General features: G+C 44.6%; 1 protein-coding gene across 3 annotated transcripts in view; it reads right to left on the bottom strand.

Moving 5' to 3' along the window:
• The window catches only part of RBM6 (RNA binding motif protein 6), a 113,660-nt gene extending 97,190 nt beyond the window's left edge, over nt 1-16,470 (bottom strand). Inside the window, exons 1-2 of one of the 3 annotated variants that reach the window (XM_055134629.1) lie at nt 16,290-16,468; nt 15,419-15,521 (exon numbers count right to left, since the gene is read on the bottom strand). The gene's annotated coding sequence lies outside the window, so the exon portion shown is untranslated. Of the gene's footprint in view, nt 1-15,418; nt 15,522-16,289 lie in introns of all 3 variants that reach the window. The other 2 variants (XM_055134630.1, XM_055134628.1) reach the window with 2 other exon arrangements.
• Between the last annotated feature and the right edge of the window lie 9,566 nt (nt 16,471-26,036).

The raw sequence follows: 26,036 nt of genomic DNA, 5'->3' as shown, positions 1-26,036 counted from the left end.
AAGTTTTTGCTCTGCTTTCACACTCACCCAGAACTAAGATTTGTGAGCTACAAAAAGAGATCAGCACCATTTATAGTCGAAACCTGGATGGCAATTTTTTCACTGTATAGTCTTTATTTTTTTAAAAAACATGGTTACAAAACTGCTTATGATCAGGTTTCAGTAATACAACCTGGATCGCATTTGATTACTTTTAAGTCTCCTCTTGCTTTTATTCTTTTTTTTTTTTTTTTTTTTTGCTTTTGGGGTCACACCTGGCGATGCACAGGGGTTACTCCTGGCTCTTCACTCAGGAATTACTCCTGGCGGTGCTCAGGGGACCATATAAGATGCTGGGATTAGAACCTGGGTCGGCCGTGTGCAAGGCAAACACCCTCCCCGCTGTGCTATCGCTCCAGCCCCTCTTGCTTTTATTCTTGATTAATCACTGTCACTGTCACCCCGATGCTCATCGATTTGCCCGAGTGGGTACTAGTAACGTCTCCATTGTGAGATTTCTTGTTACTGTTCTTTGCATATCAAATACGCAGAGTAGCTTGCCAGGCTCTGCCATGAGGCGAGATACTCTTGGTAGCTTGCCGGGCTCTCTGAGAGGGGCGAAGGAATCAAACCTGGGTGGGCCTCGTGCAAGGCAAACACTCTTTTCTCAAATGCTTTCCTTAAGCTAGCTCAACCAGCTGGAGCAAGGACTCTGCTGCAGGGAGCCTGTGTTCAATCTCCAGCAGCATCTGAGCCCAGGAAACACACCTGGCTGCGCTTGAGCAACACACATTTACCCGGAATAGCCTCTGAATATCACCAATACCCAGGGCAATCCCTTTTAAAGTCTTCAGTTCAATTCCAAAACCAAAAAAAGCAGAACCAGGAGTGTTAATCATTTTAGTGGTGATATGGCAATAGTTTAATCATGCTTTATACACTAATTTTTTCCAAAGTAAATGTTTAGGGATTCAGGATAGTAAGCAAAGAGCACCAAGGGGACACTAACAGACAAGGGTTGGTTTAGAGACCTACCCAAATTTTATCTTATAATTAAAATTTAACAAGTTTCTGAACAGTAGCAATGTATAAAGGTTATTTTGTGGGGGGGTGGTTGTTGGGCAGTGGCTTCTAGGTCACACTTTGCAGTGCTCAGAGCTTACTCCTGGCAGTGTCCAGAAGACCATGTGTGATACCAAGGAAAAAAACATACAAGGCAAATGTTTCAACCTCTGTACTATATCTCTAGCTACTCTGTAACAACTTTAATACTATTGGAGGTGAAATTAGTGGCTACTGGCAGCACCTTTACCCCCTACAAGAATTCATTGCTTCTGTGTCTTTTTTGAGGGGATAGCACAGCGGTTGGGCTTTCACCTCTCACGACGCCGACCCCGAGTTCTATTCCTCCGCCCCTCTCGGAGAGCCCGGCAAGCTACCGAGAGTATTGAGCCCGCGCGGCAGAGCCTGGCAAGCTACCCGTGCGTATTGGATATGCCAAAAATAGCAACAAGAAGTCTCTCAATGAGAGACGTTACTGGTGCCCGCTCGAACAAATCGATGAGGAACGGGATGACAGTGACATGACAGAGCATACCCAGCTGTGCTCAGGGCTAAAGTCTGGCTCTCTGAGCTCAGGAATTGCTCATAAAGGGGCTGGGGGGGGACTCAATCAAACCTCGGTCAGCTGCATGCAGGAAGTACCATACCCGCTGTATTCTCTCTAGCCCCACAAAAATTCATTTTAAGTAACATTCCAAAGAGTCCTTTCTTCAAATCCACAGTGGAAAACCTGTATGCCTATTTTCCCGAGATGTGGTAACAAGTTTTAGGGGTCTCTCTCTACAATCATACCTTGATTCCCAGTTGATGACATTCCTCTTGATGTCATCAAGGATGACAAATCAAATATTGCTTGCCTATCATCACATCAAAGTCAAGAGACAATTAAAAATGAGTCAGATTGGGGCCGAAGCGATAGTACAGTGGATAGGGTGCTTGCTTTGCACATGGCTGAGCCGGGTTCAAACCCCAGTACCTCATTATGGTCCCTGAAACCAAACCAGGAGTGATCGCTGAGTACAGAGCACGGAGTAAAATCTGAGCAAAGCGGATGTGGCTCAAAAAAGAAAAAAAAATCCTTTCTTAAGACCTGTACAACCAAGGACACTCTTTTATTTGTGGTCCCAGGGAATGAATCCAGGGCTTCATAGGTAAGGCATGCCCTCTACAACTAAGCCACATCCTGGTCTCAAAAGATACTTCTTTAAGGGGGCAGGAATGAGGGGGAGCATCACACCAGATGGCACTTAGGGCTCCATCCAGGTGTGAAAATGGGCCTCCTTCATGCAAAGCAGGAGCTCTCGCCTTTTGAGTCATTTCCCCAGTCCTTGGCTAATCACTTTTTAAAAGTATATTCCAAGAGAACCACACTTTCAATATCGTACCTCACTTAATTCCCCAAGCACAGCCAGGTGTGGTCTACAGAGAGGGGGAGAAAAGAAAAAGGCAAAGCCAGGGACAGAGCTCAAAGGGCTGGAGTCAGGCATAACTGAGGGTAGCTCTTGTAGCCCCTGAGCACTGCTCGGCTGAATACGGTCAGGATGGCCCTAGGGACCCCAAGAAGCTGTGGGGAAATTACCCTGAAAAACTTTATAAGCAAATATAAAAGGAAGTATATATTTACAACACATATCTGAGAAATGTTCAATATTAGTCAGGAGGAAAACAGGTTAAAACCACGATGATCCATATATATGTATGTATGTATGTATCACTACATAGCCACAACTGTTAAAAGCCTCATGGGTCAGAGATAGGTCAATGGACTGGAGCACATGCTTTGCATTCAAGAAGCCATGGTTTAATCCCTGGCACCACATGGTCCCCCAAGCTCCACAAGGAGTGACCTGAGCACCATCAGATGTGACCCCCACCCCAAAATAAATTTTTTTAATTATTAGAAACCCACCAAATCAAATACACAAGTATTTCCAGCAATCAAACTTCTCTTCAGAAACTGGTCTAGCAAATGCTTCCCTTTGACCCATCAATTACACTTTTATATATCTAAGATAAGTAAGAACAAAAGACTTTGTACAAAAAATGCTTCATGACACCTTTATTAGTAATAGTTAAAAATGGATACAATCCAAATATCCTTCAATAGAAGATGAGGCAATGTTTGATGCTCTAAAGGCTTTTCCTCTTTCACTCGAGTATCGAGTAAAGGCTACTTGAATTCGATTTAAAATGGAGAGGTGCCGGGGGCCGGAGCAATAGTACAGCAGGTAGGGCGTCTGCCTTGCACACAGCCAACCCGAGTTCAATCCCTGGCATCGAATATGGTCACCCAAGCACCGCAAGGAGTAATTCCTGAGTGCAAAGCCAGGAGTAACCCCTGAGCATCGCTGGGTGTGACCCAAAAATCCAAAAATAAAATAGAGAGGTGCCTTTTTGGTTAAAGTTGGAAAAGGGGTAATAAGAAAAGGGAGATGGAAAAAGAGAATGGACCATTCTCCACACCCCATTCCTTTTTACTTGGTATTCTGCTGTTGTTGAGCCACACATTACAGTGCTCATGGGCTACTCTCTGCTGTATGTTCAGGGGATCATGCAGTACAGGGCATGCAAAACATGCACCCCATGTCATTCTCTTTTCTTTGGGGGGAAGGGTTGGGAGGCTCAGACCAGGAAGTCCTGAGAGGCTATTTGCAGCTCTGTGCTTGGGGGTCACTCCCAAGTAGTGTTCAGAGGATCACTGTGGCGCTATGAATCAAACCCAGGCCTCCTGCATGCAAAGGACACCCTCAGCCCACTGAGCGCTTTTTCAGCCACCTCTTTACATGTCATTTTCTAAAATTGTGATATATATGTAAACACACACAAACAACATAATGATAAAGGTCTGAGGCTAGAAGACAGAACACGGTGCTTGCCTTGCAACAAACCTGAGTTCAATTTCCGGCATCCAACATGGACCTCTGAGACCTGCAGAAGTGATCCTCTGAGCACAAAGCCAGAAGACCCGAGCACTGCCAAATATGACCCAAAAAAACAAACAAAAAAAGAGTAGTGTTTGTGGAATTTTTATTTTGGGGGCCACACCTATCAGAATTCAAAGGCTATTCAGAGGACAATGTAATGGTGGATATCAAACACCAGACTCCTAGAGTCAAAGCATGTGCTAATTATTTGGCCCAGTAATTTGAGGGTGACTGGAGAAGTTGTGGGCCACAACCGGTGCTCAGGCGCCATTCCTGCTCAGGTCTCTCAAGGCAGAGCTCAGGGGACCATGTAGTCTGGGGCAGGGATTCAACAAGGTCTCTGACATGCAAAACATGCACTCAGCCTTTTGGACAGTCTTTAGTCCCATCACTTTTAAGTGTCAAATTCAGCATTTAATCATATTAACATTATTAAGCAAGTATCATCCCCCTCCACCCACAGAACTTTCATCCCACAAAACTAAACTCAGTAACTCCCATTATGTTCTTAAACCAGCCCTTGGCAACCACTACTATACTTTTTATCCCTGATTCTACTTTAAGTATCCCATAATAACTAGTGAAATCATGTGAAATTTTACTACCTAAATAGCTTATTTTACTCCGCAAAGGATCTTTGGGATTGATCCATACTAAAGGATCTGTCAGATTTCACTAATTCATCTTGACTTATTTTTTCCAATGTTTGGCTATGATAAATAATGCTACAAAGAACATGGATGTACACGTATCTCATGTCCTGAGCAGGGAAAAATGGCTCAAAGGACCAGAATTCGTATTTTGCATAGAAAAGCCCCACAGCTGAGCCCTGGTAACACACAACACTGTGTATATATGTACACATATCATGTCTCTGCTGTCAAATGATTTTATGTTTTGGGGGGAAGTGGGGGTGTTGGTCACACCCAGCAGTACTCACTTCTTCCAGGGATCACTCCTGGAGGTAATCAAGGGACCAAATGCAGTGCAAAGGATCAAAACAGGGTTGGCAGCAAGGAAGGCAAGAGATTTAATCCCTGTGCCATCTCTCTAGCCCCTTTGCTAGGTGTCTAACAAACAAACAAACAAACAAAAAAAAAAAACAAACATTTTTTATTTGTTTGGGAATCACACCAGCAGTGCCTGGGGGCTATTCCAGGCTCTGTGTCAGGTAGTTACTCCACACAGTGCTCAGGGGACCATGTGGCATCAGAGACTTAAACCTACAACTTAAACCTTAAAAGTTTACATTACTCAACCTACTGAACTATCTCTGCAACCCCTCTATCTTCAATTTTTTTAAGGCAGTATCTTTTTCTTTTTTTTTTTTCCCACACGGCAGAAGCTGGTAAGCTACCCATGGCATATTTGATATACCAGAAACAGTAACAAGTCTCCCAATGGAGACATTACTGGTGCCCGCTCAAGCAAATCAATAAACAACGGGATGACAGTGCTACGGTGCAATTACACTGGCGGTGCTCAGGCTTACTCGTGGCTTGTGCTCAGGGATCACTTCTTGCAGTGCTCACTGGGCCAGACATGGTGCTGGAGTTAGCTGCATGCAAGTCAAGGACCTTACCTACAGGACTGTCAGAAGCAGACAGCAGGACTGCATGCAGAGAAAAGGCCATGTGAGGACTTGGCCAAAGGTACCCACTCTGGGCTCACCAAACAGTAACAGTACTGGTGACCTGGCTGTGGCCTTCAGTCTCCAGGCTGAGAAAACTTATTTCTGTGGCTTAACTCATCAATCTATGATGCTTTATTATGGTAATCCTAGTAGATGGCAATTTCCAATTTCCCCATATTCTCATCAACATTTGCTTTGCTTCTGTTTTTAATAGTCATGGTACATCACTGTGGTTTGGTTTACGTTTCCCTCATCATTATCTTGAATATCATTTAATGTGCTGGTAATTTACTTGCATATCCTATTATGATTCTTACTAAAACTAGTTTAACTCCTTCCCTCCCACAGCTGTTTTGATGACCAGTGGTCCAGTTCTTAGTTGTGGTGATCACATGATCACATGTCATTTTAATGTGTTTTCTTTTTAAGGTTTTGGGCCACACTACACTCAGTTTAGGGGGGTTGTCACTCTCGGCAGTGACAAGGTAGTAAAGGGATCCAGCCTGGGTCTCTCACATGCCAAGCATGCACTCCATAGTCCTTGAGCTACCTCCTCCCCACCAACAGTTTAGTAGTTTTCCATATACTCCAAACATTAATTTTTTATTAGGTTATCTTTTCAAAATATTTTCTCCAGACAGAAGCAATAGTACAGATGGCAGAGTCTTGCATGCAGTCAACCCAGGTCTGGTCCCCAGTATCCCATATGATCCCCTTAGCACCACCAGGTGTGGCACAAAAAAAAAAGATAAAAAGATAAAAAGGAAAAAAGAAAAATAATTTCCCCTATTCTGTGGGTTGCTATTTTAGGGTTTGAATCCACACCTGGCAATGCTCAGGCAATACTCATGGCTCTGCACTCAGAAATTACTCCTGACAGTGCTTTAGGGACCAAATGGGATGCCTGGGATTGGGTTGGATGCATGCAAAGCAAGTGTCTTACCTGCTGCTGTACTACTGCCCAGGTCCCCAGGGGTTTCCTTCTTATACTGTTAATATTTTTTGATGCACAAAATATTTGTATCAAGTCCAAATTGCCTATTTTTCTTTTGTGGACTGTCTTTGGTGTCATATCTAAGAAATTAATGATATACTTAATGCATGAATCATTTTAGTTATTACACCTAGGAGCTGGTGCAATCTTTTCTGGGGGTCAATGAGTACCTCCCAAGCAGTGTATGTGGAGCTCAGTGGGCCAGAGAACTCAATCCTCAGGTCCAGCGATGAATGCTCAGGGGTCACCAGGTCAACATTGTTGACTACGAGATGCAGGGTTCAAACTTAGGTCTCTGAGGATCAGAGCAATAGTACAGCAGTTATGGCAGCTGATCCGGGTTCAATCCCAGGTATCCCAGATGGCCCCTGAGTACTGCCAGGATTCAAACAACAACAAAACCTCAGGTCCTCGAATAAGCAAATTATGCTCTCCTCCCACAGAACTATAATCCCAATTCATGACACAACAGATCCATTTTGGGATCTTTTTGCTTTGTTTTGGTTCCATACTGACTCAAGGGACCAAACATGCAGTGTTGGAGATGGAACCCAAGACCCCTGCATGCAAAGCAAGTCCTCTGACCCACTGAGTCCTGCATGTCTCAAGAGTGCAGATCCATTCCTTTTTGTGGGAAGAAAATGGGGTGGGATGAGGGATTCTAGACACAACCAACATGCTTAGAGACTATTCCCGGTTCTAATGGATGGTTCTGGGAGGAGGGGGATGGTTCTCAGTGCTAGGCATTTCCATGACTCCTTTATATAAAACATGAACCCCAGCCCTTTGAACCATCTCCCCAGCCCCCATCACTTTTTTCTGGGGGGTGGAGGGAACCATACCCAGAAATGCTCAGGGATAACTCCTGGTAGTGCTCATGGAACATTATATGGTGCCAGGTATTGAACACAAGTTATCCAAATGCAAGGCAAGCATAAATAACTTCGCACAGTATTACCTCTCTGGCTCAAATTTTGAGAGAAGACAGAAAAGAGAAGAGACAGGAGAGAAAAGAAAGAAAGACAGAGACAGAGAGAGAGAGGAAGAGGAGAGAAAGAGAAAGAGGAAGAATTCAAAGAAACAGAGAAGAATTCAAAGAGCTAGCTCCAATGCATGCTTTGCATGAATGAAGCCCAGATTCAATCACCAGCACTGAAGATTCCTCAGAGTAACCCCAGCAATGCAACTAGACAGCACAGGATGTGGCCCCAAAACAAAAGAACAAGAAAGGGGCCTGAGAGATAATACAGGGGATAGGGTGCTTGCTTTGCCTGCAGCTAACCTGGGTTCAATCCCAGAACCCCATATAGTCCCTTGAGCCCCACCAAAAGTGATCCCTGAGCAAAGAGCCAGGAATAAGCCATGAGCGCAACTATGTATGGCCCCAAAACAAAAAGAACAAATGAAAAGTAAAATTATACACACACATTAGACTGCAGTTTTATGTAGTTATCTTTATCTTAAGCATCACAACTCCCTTTATATTATCAGAACTGAGCAGACTGATTTATTGATTTTTAGTTTGTAAACATAAAAACAAACTTCAGTTTTTTATACAAAACACATAAACACTAAGTTTATCTGAGTGAGTATTCAAATATTGTGGATCTCCCAAGACTCCATTATTTATTTCCCAGTATGTTCTTAACGTACAGGCCATCCGTGGGTGATACTAATTTAAATGTTTATATACCACTCACCTATTCGTATGTTCAAGCCCTGATCACAATCTTCTAATATCCAGTAATTACATGGGACTAGCGCATTTATTAAGGAAGATAAAATAGAGGACAGGACTGGGGAAATGGTACAGGGGTTAATGTACCTGTTTCCCATCCAATCCATTTCAAATTTCCAGCACCACATATGGTTCCCCCAACACCACTAGGGGTCACCACTAAGCACACCGCCAAAGCACTGCTGGGTGTGGTCCAAAAAAATGAGAGAGAAGAGAAAAGAGACAGAGAAAAAAGAAAGAGGAGAATCGAGTAAGTGAGAGAAAGACAGAGACAAAGAGAGGGGGAGAGTGAGAACACAGCAAGAATGGCAAGTATACAAACCAAGAGGTTCTCACCATTGGCTGGTACCTTAGTCTTGAATTTCCCTGCGTCTAGAACTGTGAGAAATAAATATGTACTGGTTAAACCACCAGTCTATGGTATTGTTGTGGCAGCCCAAGCTAACTGAAACATCAGATAATTCTCATCCATTCCCAATTTAACCAGCATAATCCATTTCTTGTGTAGATGTCATCTGTAAGGCAACGACCAGACACATGCCAAAAACTGACATTTGGCATTCACAAGTAATTAATCTCAGAAAAATTACATATTATTGTAGAGAGACATTCAAATACTTTATTAAATCTCCCTAATAGGTCTATTTTTACCTTCTCAAATGATAGATACAAGCATAGCTAAGTACTTACTCTGACAGTTAAGTATTTTACATGGGTTCCTTAGTCATCACAAGATGTCTAGGTTAAGTTCTGTAACTATCCCAACTTCACATTTTATAAAACTGAAACTCAAATAGATACTTGTCCCTAAAAAAAAATAACTAATGTAAGGAAGGAAGATTCAACCAATAGGCAAAATCAGATCAACTGATCCCAAAGTCAGCACTCTTTGAATTTATTCTGAAATTCATATGAAATTTCAAAGGCTATAGCTGGAAAGACAGTACAGCAGGTTACGTACTTGCCTTTCATATGGCTGACACAGATTCGATCCCCAGCACCTATATGGTCCCCCAAGCACTGCCAGGAGTGATTCCTGAGAGGGAGCCAAGAGTAACCCCTGGCATCTCCAAGAAAAAGAAAAGACATTTCAAAGGAATCTTGAATAACTAAGCATTACTAAGTATATATTGAATATAGCTGTAGAATATAGCTCTCACTGATTTCAAAACTGTATTTGAAATCACTGAATATAGCTTTTTGAAATACTGAATTTTGTTCTTTGAATATAGCTCTTTTCAAAAACTACTACAGGGGCTGGAGAGATAACAGCGGGTAGGGCGTTTGCCTTGCACGCGGCCGACCCGGGTTCAAATCCCAGCATCCCATATGGTCCCCTGAGCACGGCCAGGGGTAATTCCTGAGTGCAGAGCCAGGAGTAACCCCTGTGCATCGCCAGGTGTGACACAAAAAGAAAAAAAAAAAAAAACTACTACAAGGCTATAGTATTCTGGGGCTGCAAAGAGTACAACAAAGAGGTAGACCACTTGCCATGCACGTGGCACGACACACCTGAGTTCAATATTTATTTCAAGTTAGCAATTGGGGGCCAGAGAGACAAATAAGGGTTAAGGCATTTGCCTTGCATGGGACCAATCTTAGTTCCAGACCCAGAACCACATGGTCTTCAGAGCCCTGCTAGGTGCAAGCCTGGAGCATAGAACCAGGAGCATCATTGGGTATAACCCAACTCCCACTATTGCCCCCCAAAAAAAGAAAAGATGTAGGGTCAGGGATATGATTTAGTAAAGCATTTGACTTATATGGGTGAGGTTCAATCCCCAGCACAATATATACAAAAACACACAAAATAAAGAGCAGGGAATACTATAAAGGCTAGGACACATGTGTAACATGAACCCAAATCAGCCTTAAAAAGGAATGAGGATGCTAATTATGTGTCGATGAAATTTTTTTAATTTCTGGGCAACATCCAGATATGCATAACACTTACTCCTGCTCTGTGCTCAAGGGTCATTCCTAGCAGTAGTTGGGGGAATCATTTGTGGTGCCAGGGATAAAGCGCGGGTTGGTCACATGAAGGCAAATGCTCTACCCAGTGTTTTTGTTTTTATTTAATCCATTTTTTTGTTTTTATTTAAAAAAAGAAAATAAGAGGGCCAGCAAAGGGCTGAGTACGTTCTTTGCATATGGGAGGGCCAGACTCATGATCTGTACATGATCACTTAAGCACCCCAGGTGTGGTTTAAAAACCATAGGAAAATGAAAAACAACATAAAAAAGAAGGGTCAAAGAGATAGTACAGCAGGTAAGGTGCTTGCCTAGGCCACAGTCAGCCTGGGGTTTGATCCCCAGTGTCCCATATGTTCCCCTGGAGCTTCACCAAGAGTGATCCCTGAGTACAGAGTCAGGAGTGAGAGCTGAGCACTGCCAGGTATGGCTCAACAACTCCCTCCCACCCCGCAAAAAAAAAAAAAAAAAAGAGTAAGTTGTGCATACTACAATATGAATCTTTTAACTATTAAGTAAAAAAAAAAAAAACATGAAAGAATAATTATACAATTCCACTTACCTAGAATAGGCAAATTTATAAAAATAGAATATAAATTAGAAGCTACCACGGAGGGGTAGAATAAGGAGCATTACTTGATTAATAGTGGTAATGATGAGCCTGGAATGTGCCTCAGTGATAAAGCACTCACCTTGCATGAAGCTGCAGGTTCAATTCCTAACACTCCATGATCCCCCCAGGCAGAGATAGGGAAAGACTCTTGAGCAATGAGTTGGGAGTAGTGCCCAAGCAGAATAAAGGCTGACCTCTTCCCCAAAAAAATCAGTGGTAATGGCTGGCCTACATTGTATATGATTCAACACACTGAATTATACACTTAAAAACAGTTAAGGGCATATTTTGCAAGGCCAGGATCATCGCTAAAAGGTCTAGAGATGCTTTGCATATGGGATTCCTGAGTTCAATCCTCAGCATCAAGATGACCACAGAAGTCTTAAGGACCCCTGATTACCACCAGATGTGGCCAAAAACAACAGAACACAAAAATTCACAATTTGTTACAATATATGTAATAAAATTATCACAGTATTTTTAAAACTTAGGGCCAGAGAAATAGTACAGTGGATAACGGGATTGCCTTGCCCATGGCCAACATGGATTCCATCCCAGGCATCCCACATGGTCCCCCAGGCCCCGCCAGGAATGATTCCTGACCCCACCCCAGAGCAACGTCTGAGCACTGCCAGGTGTATACCCAAAAGCAAAACATAAATTAATAAAAACAGGGCCAGAGAGATAGTACAGCAGGTAGGGTGCTTGCCTTGCACAAAGCCAACCTGGGTTTGATCCTTGGCATCCCGTAAGGTCCCCCAAGAATAATCAGAAACCATTCCTGAGCACAGAACCATTAGTAACATGAACATCGCCATGTGTGACCCAAAAACAAAAACCCAAACAAAACAAAATAAATAAATAAACTTTGAAGCCAGAAAGATAGTACAAGGGTTTAGTGCTTGCTTTGCACATACCCAATCCTTTCAATTTCCAGCAAAACATGATCCCCTAAGCACTGCAGAGAGTGGCCCCCCAAGCACTAGGCTGAGTAACCCTAAGCACCACCGAGTGTGGCCAAAAATCCTCCCATGCAAATTTAACTATGTGAAGAATGGGAAATAGTTCAGTGCCAGAGCACAGCTGCCAAATATAAGTCACTAAATTCAATCCCCCACAATCCCCCCCTAATTTTGGGGGCTCAAGAGACAGCACAGAGATTAAAGCACTTACCATGTCAGTGCCAGTTCAACCCTTAGGTCCCCAGCACTGCACAGTACCTCAAGCACCCTGAAGTGACCCCCCCCACCCAAGCAGAGAATTGAGCATCACTAGACGTAAGGGAAAAAAATTTATAATGTAATATACAAAAATACACTGAATTACACACCTTAAAAGGGTGAATCACACAGTGTGAATCATATTTTAACAAAGCTATTAAAAGAAAAAGTTGGTAATAGTCTCAACCATTTGGTGAACACTTCCTGCATACAAGACACTTACACATATTCCATAAGTCTCACAAAAACTTTTAAATTGCTAATTAATGGAGAAATTAACATTAGCTAATTTGTCCAATTTCACTGAGTGGAGAAATTAGGAATTCAAACACAAATCAGATTCTGTGCTCCTACCCATCCTGTTATGTCTGTCCTAGATTCTTAAACTGTGCCTCATGATCCCATACGTAGTAAATTAAGTAAACGTGGGGGTCTTGAAAAATTTGGCAACTGTCAAAGCTTTCCTTAAAACACAAATACACTCACACAAATACACATGGTCAAGCTTCTGAATGCATGCATGAAAGGACCAAAATTAATTCTGGGCCAGGGAAATAGGTCAAAATACTGAGCACATGGGGAAGTCCAGGTTTGATCTCTGGCACACATGGTCCAAGAAGAGCAACCTTCAGACAACATCCTAAGTAGACCCTGAGCACTGCAGGATGTGGCCCAAAAATAAACCAAAAACAATCCCAAAAAAAAAAAAAAAAAAAAACCAAAAATAAAATAAAAAAAAAAACACAAAAACAATCCCAACTTATTCCAAATACATAACCAACTGAGGTATTGCATTTCTTGGGCAAAAAGTTCACAAGGACCAGAAAGACAGAACATGGGTCAAGGTACAAGCTTTGCATGTGGCTGCCCCAGTTCAATATCTGGCACTACATGATCCCCGGAGCACAGCAGGCTCACAGAGCAGGAGGCTGCTCTCCCCACCACCTCCAGAACAGCCTCGATGACAACCAGCATGACAGGGCCTGAGCATCCTCAAGTCAAAAAACTGCCAGGTGGGGCTGGAGCGATAGCACAGCAAGTAGGGCATTTGCCTTGCACGCAGCCGACCCAGGTTCGATTCCCAGCATCCCATATGGTCCCCCAGCACTGCCAGGAGTAATTCCTGAGTGCAGAGCCAGGAGTAACCCCTGTGCGCTGCTGGGTGTAACCCAAAAAGAAAAAAAAATAATAACCTGCCAGGAGGGAATCCTGAGCTTTCTGAGCACTACTTAGAAGAGTCACCCCTCCTACCCCACCCCAAGAAAAAGGTCTTAAGTGGAAAAGCTTAAAGAACCATACAGGGGCTGGTACGATAGCACAGTGGGTAGGGCGTTTGCCTTGCACACAACCAACCCAGGTTCGATTCCCAGCATCCCATATGGTCCCCCAGCACTGCCAGGAGTAATTCCTGAGTGCAGAACCAGGAGTAACCCCTGTGCATTGCTGGGTGTGACCCAAAAAGCAAAAAAAATAAAATAAAATAAAATAAAGAACCAGGGGCTGGAGCGATAGCATAGCGGGTAGGGCGTTTGCCTTGCACACAGCCAACCCGGGTTCGAATCCCAGCATCCCATATGGTCCCCTGAGCACACCGCCAGGAGTAATTCCTGAGAGCAAAGCCAGGAGTAACCCCTGTGCATCGCCGGGTGTGATCCAAAAAAAGCAAAAATAAAATACAGAACCATACACTAGACTGAGCCCCACAGTGCAATGGAAGGGTTATAAAAGGCACTCAGGAAATTCTACTCAGGAAACTCCCTACAAGGCTATTTTCTCCTTCCATTCATTCTTTCAAATAATATCACTTATAAATTTAGCAAAAATAAAATTAAATTGAAAAATGGGACCAGAGGCAGAGTTCAGTGGGTAGGGCATTTTCCTTGCATGCAGCCAACCTAGGTTCACCCTGGTACTTTGTACAACCCTGAGTCCCCTCAGGAGTTATCTCTGAACACAAAGCCAAGAGCATCACAGGGTATACCCCTCCAAAAATTTTTTTTAAATTGGACTAGAGAGAGAATATAGCGGGTAGGGCACTTGCCTTTCACATGGCTGACCCAATTTCAATCCCCAGCATCCCATATGGTCCCCCATGCATCACCAAGAGCAATTCCTGAGTGCAGAGCCAGGAGTAACTCCGAAGCACTGACAAATGTGACCCCAAAACAAAAAATAAAGGACATTAAATATAATACCCTTCAATATATAAAGCGTATGGGAGAAAAATTTATTTCAAGTGCTAGGTATGTTTCTAGAGGAATCCACCAAAGAATTTTATGATTTTTTGGGGGGGAAGGGAGTTGTCCTACATCCGGCAGAGCTCAGGGGTTACTTATGGCCCAGTGGACCCTATGAATGCCAGGGCTCAACCTGGATTGGCCTCGTGCAAAGCATGTGCCCTACCCAGCCACTGTCCTATCTCTCCAGCCCCAGAATTATGTATGACCCTTAAAACTTTTCACAGGTCGGTGGCTAGAGAAATAGTATTGCAGGTAGGGAACTTGCCTTGCACCAAGCAGACTTCATTACATCCCCAGCATCCCATATGATCCCTGAGTAGAGCCAGGCCAGGAATAAGCCCTGAACACCATCAGTGTGGTCCAAAAATCAAAAAAGGAAAAACACTTCACAACTTGGGCTGGAGAGAGAGAGTATAGAGGAAAACACACTTGCCTTGCATTCAGCCCACCCGGTTTAGAATTCCAGCACTGAACATGGTCCTCACAGTGATAAGAGTAGGGAGCCAAGAGTGAACCCCTAGCATCACTGGAGTGGCTATCATCCAAAAACAAAGAACCAGAACTTTCACAACTTTCCAACAGTTTTAATTTTAACATGTGCTGAATCAAATCAACACACCTATTTATACATCATAAACCCTGGAAAAGGGTATCCTCTGCCAAACTGCACAAGTATAAGAGTCCACACACACTCCAGATGAGTTTTTAGTAACCTCTCCCTTGACAATTCTCTGGACCACAAGAACCTAGACCCTAAAAGCAACAAGTAATCTTAAGTCTGGTAACAGTATCCTACAGAGTGCTAACATGTATCCACTACACTTAGGGCTTAGGTAGCTAGAAGTCCGATGCCAGGCTCAGGTTCAAATTGTTTCACCATGTGCAGAAAGAAATTCTGCATATCTTTTTGTTTTTTAACTCTTTCCAGTCCTACTGGAGTTCTTAGTAGCTTTCCCTACAGTCCTCTCAAGTTGGCTGAAGTTGATATAATCAAACCATTCACACTGCTGGCATTACTCAACAGGAAGTTGAAAACTAACAAACCTAGGGCACAATCCAGAGTTCAGAAAATGAACCAGGTGACCAGATGCATCAGAGTCTACTGAATTCCTTCACATCCAGCAACTCTGACCTTCACAAAGCAAACCTGGAATATGCAAAAAAAAAAATATATATTACCCTTTACAGTTTATGCAACTTACAAAACAAGCTCCTTTTTAATTAGAAGAGTTGAACCTGAGTTAAACACACACACAAACACACAAACACAAACACACCAAACTGAATCCAAAGTAAATACGGGAAAACATCCCTCTCCTCCCACATTCGCCCAACGGGCGTGAGACCCCTCAGACCACCCCCCACTTGCACAAGTTCTACAGCCCCGCGAGCCCCGCTGAGTTCCGGCGCCCTCGGGTCCTCCCGAGCCCACTCGTGTCTGTCCGGGTCGCCGGGCAGGGCTACGTGCCGGGCACAAGCGAGACTGCCTCTGGGGTGAAAGCGCAGGTCCCTGCAAAGAACAGGGTGCAAGGAAGAAGGGCGGCCCGAGGCGGCCCCCGAGCCGGGGACCACCGGACGGCAACCACGCGCCAGCCCCTAAAAGCAGCCAGCGAGCCTGGTGGGGGGGTGGGGGGAGGCTGGGGAGGTTGGAGGGGGGGGTGACCAGTAATTCTACCGCTGCGCGGGGCCCCGCCCCGGGCCCGCGACCGTTCCGGGGCGTTCCTGCCGTGGGCGGCGCCTCCCTCCACACACGGCACTGGGCTCCCCGCTCTCCGAGCGAGGCCGCGGCCGCCCCGCGACACCCAAGCCGCAGCTTCCAAGCCGCGCGGGGCCGCGGCGTCCGGGGCGGCTCAGTGGGGCCGGCTTCTCCCCTGCAAGGCTCCGGCACGCCCTCGCTACCGCCCCAGACCCTTACCGAGGCAGCGCGGCCTCCACGGCCCGCGCCTCCTAATCCTCAGCCTCTGCCACCGACCCAGCGCCGCGGAAACCGGAACTTCCTCCGCGCCGAGCCGCTGCCTCCACAAAGGCGCCGCGCCGCCGCCTTCAGCGCTCGGCCCGCCGGGAGATGAAGTACGGCGGCGGCTCTCGCCGACTCCACTCCCGCCGTGCTCCGCGCAGGAAGGGCTCGGGAGTGTGGCCAGCGGGGGCGAGGCCAGAGGGTGTCCAATGGGAGGGCGCGCACCCCACCCCCTCGCCCCTCCCCTCTCCAGTTCGCGGGGCCTGCTGGGGCTTGTGGTCCAGCCACTGGTAGGCCAGCCACTCTTCTTCCGGCTCTGTCTAGGAGTAGAGCAAAGGGTAGTTTCTCCGGGTGGCTTGGCCACGAACGTGAATGGGGCCCTGGCATACATACATTCGCTGTCTTGTATGAGTGAAATGGAATTGAGCCTTCGCTTGACCCACACGAGTATCTAAATACCCCCACCCGCTTCCCTGTCCGGGACCTCAGTCTGGAATGAACTATTAAGAGAAGCAATTGAATTAGAGAATGGGTAGTTTGGATTTTTGGTATCTTCTGTGAGTTTCCAAGTTAGGCGTCCACACCTCATGGATGCCAGGCAGATAGGTTTCAGCTAAAGATTCTGTATCATTGTGAAGGAAAATCCACCCAGTTTCCCCAGGCTGAGTGTCTTGCTCCCAGGCAAATTTGGACATGAAGGGACCAGAATGATAGTACACAGGTTAGTCGCTTGCCCTGCATGCGACTGAGCCGGATCCCGAATCTTGGCCCCCATGTGGTCCGGTCCCCTGAGCACAGCTAGAAGTAACCCTTGACGATAGATGTGTGTAGCAAAAAGAGAGAGGAAGAGGAGTGTCTGTGTGTGTGTGTGTGTGTGTGTGTGTGTGTGTGTGTGTGAGAGAGAGAGAGAGAGAGAGAGAGAGAGGAGACAGAGACAGAACCTGCATATGGTCACAGAAGAATTGAGAGGCACTGGCTAATCAGAGAAAATAGGGTAGTACAGCTGTCAGTTTACAGCCCTCTTCAAATGGCTTCTCCAGGCTTCCAGACTTGAGTCTATTGAAATTCTGTTTCTATCCACCAGTTGCACCTTTTATTAGACCATTTAAGAAGGTAACCTGCTTTTAAAGACTAAATTCAGGGACTAGAGAGATAACACAATGAACTGGAGTGTATGCTTTGTGTGCAGTAGGTCTGATTAAATCCCTGGAATGATCTCAAAGCTCCAAGCCAGGAATAAGTCCTAAGCACCAACAGGTGTGGTTCAAAAACCAAAAGGAAAAACCTGATGAAATGACTTTAATTTTTTTTGGGAGGGAGGGGGGCATACCCAGTGATGCTCAGGACTTACTCCTGGCTCTGCACTCAGGGATCACTACTGGTGGACTCGGGACCATATGAGATGCCAGGGATCAAACACATGTCAGTTATGCACAAGGCAAACATGCTACACAGTATATTAAAACTCCAGCCCCTGATTTTAATTTTTTTTTTTTTTTGCTTTTTGGGCCACACCTGGTGATGCACAGGGGTCACTCCTGGCTCATGCACTCAGGAATCACCCCTGGTGGTGCTCAGGGGACCATATGGGATGCTGGGATTCGAACCCGGGTTGGCCACGTGCAAGGCAAACGCCCTACCCGCTGTGCTATCGCTTCAGCTCCGATTTTAATTTTTTTAAGAAAATGGAAAACCACCGGTCTCAAGTAATATCATGAGCTGATTTCCATGTTGGTTTTTGCTCTGCCAAGGATCAAACTCAGGGTCTCATAATTGCAAGGCAGGCATTCTACCACTTTGCCACATCCCCAGCCTTGATTTCCACATTGATAAGCTATCTCTGGCAGCTGTGTGGAGAGTAGGCTGAAAGTGGGAAAGGCAGAAGCAGAACAGTTGGTTAAAAGATTGTTGCAATAGAACAAAAGGATGATACTTGTACCTGTATGGCTCAGAGGAAATAGTAGATATGAAGAGAGATGAAGAATGTGGAAGAAGCCGTTTTAGTAGGAAGAGTAAAAATTCAATTTTGGGTAGTTTGGAATTTTTTTTTTTGAGGGGGAAGTTGGGGAGTCACACCTGACAAAGCTCAGGGCTAACTCCTGCTATGCATACAGGGATTATTCCTAGCATCCTGGGGGTACCATATGGGATACCAGGGGTTGAACTGGGGTCAGCCACATGCAAGGTATGTGCCTTACTTGCTAACACATGTAATTTGGATTTTTAATGCCTAGTAGATAAATGAAAGTTTAAATTGGGAATTGGATACATCAGTTAGGGGTCCAAGTCAGGATTAGAGATTCAAGTCTGAGAGATTTCAGAATATCACTAGTACTTTTGAAGCCCATTAGATGAGGTTACCAAGGGAAAGATGGAGTGAGTCTAGATGGAGATCCATCACACACATGGGCACTCATCATCACATAAGCCTTCCAGAGAAGAGAAACTAAGAATTCTTTGTTTTGTTTTGGTTTTGGGGCAACATACAGCAGTGCTCAGACCTTACTCCTGGCTCACCACTAGGAGACCACTCCTGGTAGTCCTCGGGGGATCATATGGGGTGCCAGGAATCAAACCGGGCTGGCCACATATAAGGCAAGCATCCTATGCACTGTACTATATCACTCTGGCCTATGGATTCTCGGGCTTTGTTTCCCAAACTGGACTCTTATTGATGAGTCTCTCTCTCTCTCTCTCTCTCTCTCTCTCTCTCTCTCCTCTCTCTTCAGATAATATTTTATTTGGAGGTCAGAAAATACAGCAGGAATAGCCCTTATATGAAGTCAACTTGGGATTGATCGCCAGCATTCTGTATGATCTCCAAGCACTGTCAGAAGTAATTCCTGAAACAGAGCAAGGAGTAACCCCTAACCATTGCCAGGTCTGACTCAAAAACAATAAAGTGAAACAAACAAATAGAAAAGATAGTACTGGGGGCTGGGGCATAGCACAGCAGTAGAGTATTTGCCTTGCACACAGACAACCCGGGTTCAATTCCCAGCATCCCATATGGTCCCTTGAGTACTGCTAGGAGTAATTCCTGAGTGCAAAGCCAGGAGTAACCCCTGTGCATTGTCGGGTGTGACAGAAAAAAAAAAAAGATAGTACTTAAGCATAATAATGTCCCAAGTCACAAAAACATTTATTCAAAAGGTCATGTGCAATACCAATAATTTACTGCATCACTTAGAACAATAGCTAGGATATGGAATCAACCTAGGTGTCAATGACAAATGACAGATGACAATGATAATGAAGATGTGGAACACTATGTAGCTCCAAAGAATCATGCAGTTCACTACAACTTGGTTGGTATTGGAGGATATCATGTTAAGTGAAGTCAGAAAAAGGATAAATATCTTATATCTCACTTTTCTGTGCTATATAGAATAACAGGATGAAGAAATGCAAGGTATGAAAAAGGGGTAATACCTAGATTACACTTGACCCTAGATTATAAAAATGAGAAGCACAAGGAAGGAGAAAAAATGAGTTAATTCAAAGAGGAAAATAGAAGGTAACAGCTACGGGTTTTAGTGGCCTCAGGCACATCTGTGATCAGTGATGTAGGGGAGGGGCATATCTTAACCACAAAGTCAACAACACTGAAAACAGGAGATTCAAACAAAGTTAAAAATGTGCCTGTTAAGAGGCAAGCTGAGGGGTAAAAAGGAACCAGGGGACAAGGGTGGAGGGAAGTTGATACAGTGGTGAGACTGGTGTTGGAACATTGTATCCCTGAAACTCAACTATGAGTAACTTTGTAAATAATGGTGCCTTAATTAAAAAAATAATTTCAACAGTTTAATTTAGGGCCAGAGCAATAGTACAGTGGGTAGGGTGTTTACTTTGCAAATGGCCAGCCCAGGTTTGATCCCCAGCATTCCATATGGCCCACGTGGCTTACTTGGGTTTGATCTCCAGCATCCCATATGGTCCACCAAGCCCACCAAGATGATTCCTGAGTGCAGAGCCAGGAGTAATCCTTGAGCACCACCAGGTGTGGCCCAAGACCAAAACAAAACAAAAACTTTTAATTTAAAAATAAAATTAGGGGCCGGAGCTATAGCACAGTGGGTAGGGCGTTTGCCTTGCACGCGGCCGACCCGGGTTCGATCCCCAGCATCCCATATGGTCCCCCAAGCACTGCCAGGAGTAATTCCTGAGTGCAAAGCCAGGAGTAACCCCTGAGCATCGCTGGGTGTGACCCAAAAAGCAAAAAATAAATAAATAAATAAATAAATAAAATTAAAAGGGGCTGGAGAGATAGCACAGCGGGTAGGGCGTTTGCCTTGCATGCGGCCGACCCGGGTTCGAATCCCAGCATCCCATATGGTCCCCTGAGCACCGCCAGGGGTGATTCCTGAGTGCATGAGCCAGGAGTGACCCCTGTGCATTGCTGGGTGTGACCCAAAAAGCAAAAAAAAAAATAATAATAAAATTAAATTAAATTAAATTAAAAGGGGGCCGGAGCGATAGCACAATGGGTAGGGCGTTTGCCTTGCATGCGGCGGACCTGGGTTCGATCCCCGGCATCCTATATGGTCCCCCAAGCACTGCCAGGAGCAATTCCTGAGTGCAAAGCCAGGAGTAATCCCTGAGCATCGCTGGGTGTGACCCAAAAAGCAAAATAAATAAATAAATAAAATTAAAGGGCTGGAGCAATAGCACAGCGGGTAGGGCATTTGCCTTGCACGCGGCCGACCCGGGTTCGATTCCCAGCATCCCATATGGTCCCCTGAGCACCGCCAGGAGTAATTCCTGAGTGCAGAGCCAGGAGTAACCCCTGTGCATCGCCAGGTGTGACCCAGAAAGCAAAAAAATAAATAAATAAATTATAATGATTTTTTTAATATAGCAAGGAAGTAATAATTCTTGGGCCAGAAAATTAGCACAGGGATTATGGTGCTTATCTTGCATACAGCTGACCCAGTTCAATCTCTGTCACTGTTGACCCAAGCACTTCTGAAGATGCCCCCACCCTCAGAAAAAAAAAAGAGGAACCAATTATTTTTACTTTATGCCCCCCCCCTTCCTGGGTGATAGTAATTGCAGCCCTTGGGGCCAAGAAACAACTCAAAGGACTAGAGTAAATACTTGTCGGCAGGAGCATGGATTCAATCTTCAGGTATGTGGTTCCCTGAGTCCTGTGCTGGGAGTAGCTCCCACCAAAATAATACTCATGGTACTCTTTTAATACATATGTGTCATATTGTTACATTCTTTATTTTATTTTATCTCCACAATAACTGGTAAAGCAGGTAGAACATTTGTCTTGCATGTGACCAACCTGGGCTTGATCCCCAGCATCTCATATATTACCTTGAGCACTGCCAGGGATAGTTCATGAGGACAGAGTCAGTTAACCCCTGAGTATTTTCAGGTGTGCCCCCCACCCAAATAATCTCCACAAGAACTGTATGGATCTCCTTTTATAGTCTATAGTTTAAAGAAATTAATACCTACCCAGACTAGCCTTACTCCAGGCCTCACGTTCCTGTCTACCCTTTTCCTTATGGTGACTGTCAAGGATTTTTTTTCTTTTTGGGTTACACCCGGCGATACTCAGGGGTTATTCCTGGGTCTGTACTCAGGAATTACTCCTGGCAGTGCTCAGGGGACCATATGGGATGCTCGGAATCAAACCCAGGTCGGCCGCGTGCTAGGCAAACTCCCTACCTGCTGTGCTATCACTCCAGCCCCCACGATTTTCAGAGAAAATAGCTGAATGTTTCTCTTCAAATTGTGTGGGCCTGTAGTACTCCTCAGGTTGTTTTTATTGCCTTGATCAGGAAGTAAGAGCTGTTTAATAGAGCCAAACCACAGTAGAGACCTCAGCTGGAATAGGAATTATTGGAAGGTCCATTTATTTTCAGCCCTTAAATCCTCACTGGAGAAGACCCAGAAAATAGAGAAATATCATACTGCTTCGGAGGACCATATGGGATGCCCTGGATGGAACCCGGGTTGTCCACATGCAAAGCAAATGCCCAACCCACTGTACTAGCCCCCTCCCAATAAGACCATGGCTCTTGAGCATTGAAAGCAGGGATTTGTCTCATGCTTTGCATGCTATTGTCCTGATATTATCCCCAGCACCACCAGGAATGACCCCTAAGCACCACCAGTTGTGGCCCCCAAACCAAAATCCAAACAAAATAAAACAGATTTAGGGATTAGTGATAGGGATATAGTTCAAATGGTAGAACACATTGCATCTAGGAGGCCCTAGATTCAATTTCCAATATTGTTCTGCCTCCGCCTGCCAGCACTGGAACCTCACAACAACAGCAACAACAGAGTAGGGATTTGGTCAAATATTACGATAAGAGAAACCCATGGCTGAAACAATAGCACAGGGGGGTAGAGTTTGTCTTGCATGCAGCAGACCTGGGTTCAACCCTGGCATCCCATATGGTCTCTCAAACCTGCCAGGAGTAATCCCTGAATGCAGAGCCAGGAGTAAGCCCTGCACACTGCCAGTTGAGGCCCCAAAAGAAAAACATACAAATAAAGGACAACAACTAAAAAAACACAGGAGGCTGAAGAGATAGTACAGCTAGTAAGGTGCTTGCCTTGCATGTGTTCAACCCGAGTTCAATTCCTGACATCCCATATGAACCCACCAGGAGAGATTCCTGAAAGCAGAGCCAGGAGAAATCCCTGAGCACTGCTGGGTGGGCCCCTAAACAAAACAAAAACAAAAACAAAAACACCACAAATAAAATGAGAGAAATCCAAATGGAAACAGAAAACAGATGACACAGGACCATAAATGAAAATTTCCAGCTGCCATGCCAGGAGTCACAAAGTAGTAAACAGAGGAAGAAGAAACTAAACAGAGGAAGAAGAAACTTCTTCAAAATTTCCAAGGAAGGAGTGTGGATAGCTCAGCTGGTAATATGCCGACCACTCGGGTGTGAAGCCACAGTTCGATCCCTGACACTGACCCACATGCTGAGCACAAGACCCCAGCAGTGTTCAGTGAACCCTGTTGCCACGTGCCACATGCCACGTGCATCCCAATCAAGTGTATTTCACCACAGCCACTCAGCATGCTACCCATTCAGTAAACACCACAACCAAGTATAGAACCCCTGGTCATCACAATAGTAACAATAGGGAAGGGAAGAGATTTTTTTTTAAAAGCAAGTCATTTTAGGGCCTGGAGTCCTTGCTTTGAGTGCTACTAACCCTGATTCTAATCCCTGGCACCACACATGGTCCCCTGATCACTGTTAGGGCCGACTCCTAAGTGCAGAACCAAGAATAGCCTGTAATCACTACTGAGTATGGTCCAACCACTCCCCTACCAATAAAAGACAAATTATGGGGTCAGAATGATAGTATAGTGGGTAAGACATTTGTCTTGTATGTGACCAACCAGGGTTCCATATGTGGTTTCCTGAGCTTCCCAGGAGTGACTAATTCCTTATTCTTTTTTTCTTTTTTGTTTTTTTGCTTTTTGGGTCACACCCTGCAATTCACAGGGGTTACTTCTGGCTCTGCACTCAGGAATAACTCCTGGCAGTGCTCAGGGGACCATATGGGATGCTGGGAATCAAACTCGGATCGGCCACGTGCAAGGCAAACGCCCTACCCGCTGTGTTATCGGTCCAGCCCAGGAGTGACTAATTCCTGAGCACAGCTGAGTGTGGCAGAAAAAAATTTTTTTCTGAACTGGATACATACTACAGTGAGTAGGGTGCTTGTAGGAATGATCCCTGAGCACAGAACCTAGAGTAAACCCTGAGCACAGCTAAATGTGGCTCAAAAACATATATATATATATATATATATATATATATATATATATATAACAGCTTTCTAATATACTTAATATACTGTGGGCTCTGGGTTGAACTCAGAATTTCTTATCTTTGCTTTGAAGCACATTTGCTTCACAAGATAGCACCTCTGTCATTTGGAACTATTGTGTCTATACAGACAACCAGTCATATACTGCAAGTCCTAAAATAAAGTTCTTTCATTCAGTATTAGGAGAGATTTTTCTTCTCTCATCAATCTTAGAATAAAATGACTTTGAACAAAATGTTTGAGAACCATGTGTCTCTGCCTAAGATCTGTGGGTATGATATACAGAAAATTATTTTAACTAATTACTGAAAAAAACTTTAAGGGGCCAGAGCAATAGTATAGTGGGGAGTTAGCTTTGCATGTAGCTGACCCACATTCAATCCCCAGCATCTCATATGGTCCTTCAGCACTGCCAGGAGTAATTCCTGAGTAAAGAGCCAGGAGTTTAACTCCTGAACATCTCTGGGTATAACCAAAACACAAAAGAAATTTTTTAATTGTTATTTAAAAGTCCATTTTTAATCTACCTACTTATATATTTTTTTTTCTTTTCTTTGTCTTTGCAGTGCCAGGGATAGAACCCAGAACCTCACACTTACAAGGTAAGTGTTCTACCACTGAGAAACATCCAGCCCCTAAACAAGGAAGACATGCTGCAATATTTGTTGTTGGTTTTATCTAGGTGTTTGAGAGGGTGAGCCAGAACTGGTTGTATTTTGGAAATACTCCAGCTTATAACTCCCAGGACTGCTACATTTAGTACTCAAGGGACCGCAGATACTGGGGGTTGAACTTGAGGCTCCTGTAAGCAAAGCATGCGTTCTCCCCCTCTGAGCTATCTCCCTGGCCCTTGACTTATATTTGAAGTTTTAAGTGACCCCATTCTACAGATCACTTGCTCAAAGAATTTCCAAGAAGTAAATCTAGGCTGTTTGGAGTAGCAATATTAATCCTTTGTTCTCTCCATTGCACTGTGTGACTTAGCTTTAAACTTTGGGCTTTGCCACAAACAGGCTGTAAGCATCTTCTTTTGACCTTTAGGTTGGAAGCTCCTCAAAACCTCAGGAGTAACCCCTGTGCATCGCCAGGTGAGACCCAAAAAAGCAAAAAAAAAAAAAAAAAAAAAAAACCTCAGCTATTTAATCTTGGCTCACCCATGGTTTTCACAGACTCAGCACGGTATCTCCACAATAGGTTTGGACCACACCCATCTGTGCTCAGGGCTCACTCTTGGCTCTATCTCAGGAATCACTTCTAGTGGGTCTCAAGTAACCAAATACAGTTCCAGGGTTTGCATGCGAGACAAATACTTAACCCCTGTACTATCTCTATGGGTCCCCGGGTGTCTTTTCTGTAGTGAACCTTTTAGAACCTGAGGTGCCCTGAAGAGATTATGGCTTTAATGACAAGGTCTGATTGTATCCAGAGGCTGGAATCTCTATCCAGTTTATATTCTCTTGCTTAGGTGACTCTGGGTAAATTCCTTAATGACTCTTTCAGCCTCAGGAGTTTTCAATCTCACATAAAGACAAGATATCTAATGTGTAGTATTCTGAGCTAGTAAGAATAGTCCTTCCCTGGAATTTTTCCCCATCTCTCCCCCAGTTTCTGCAATGACCAGAAGTTCCACATTTGGTTGTGGTACTCATACACTTTTTTTTTTCTTTTTGGGTCACACCCAGCAATTCTCAGAGGTTACTCCTGGCTTTGCACTCAGGAATTACACCTGGCAGTGCTTGGAGGACCATATGGGTTGCTGGGGATCGAACCCTGGTCGGCTGTGTACAAGGCAAACACCCTACCCACTGTACTATCTCTCCAGCTCCCTCACACACTTTTAGTTGTGATGTTTCCGATAGTCACACATTTTAGTTATGTTGTCACACA

The sequence above is a fragment of the Sorex araneus genome, chromosome 4 (assembly GCF_027595985.1).
Source record: "Sorex araneus isolate mSorAra2 chromosome 4, mSorAra2.pri, whole genome shotgun sequence".
Taxonomy (NCBI): Eukaryota; Metazoa; Chordata; class Mammalia; order Eulipotyphla; family Soricidae; genus Sorex; species Sorex araneus.
This window is presented reverse-complemented; position numbering and strand designations above follow the sequence as displayed.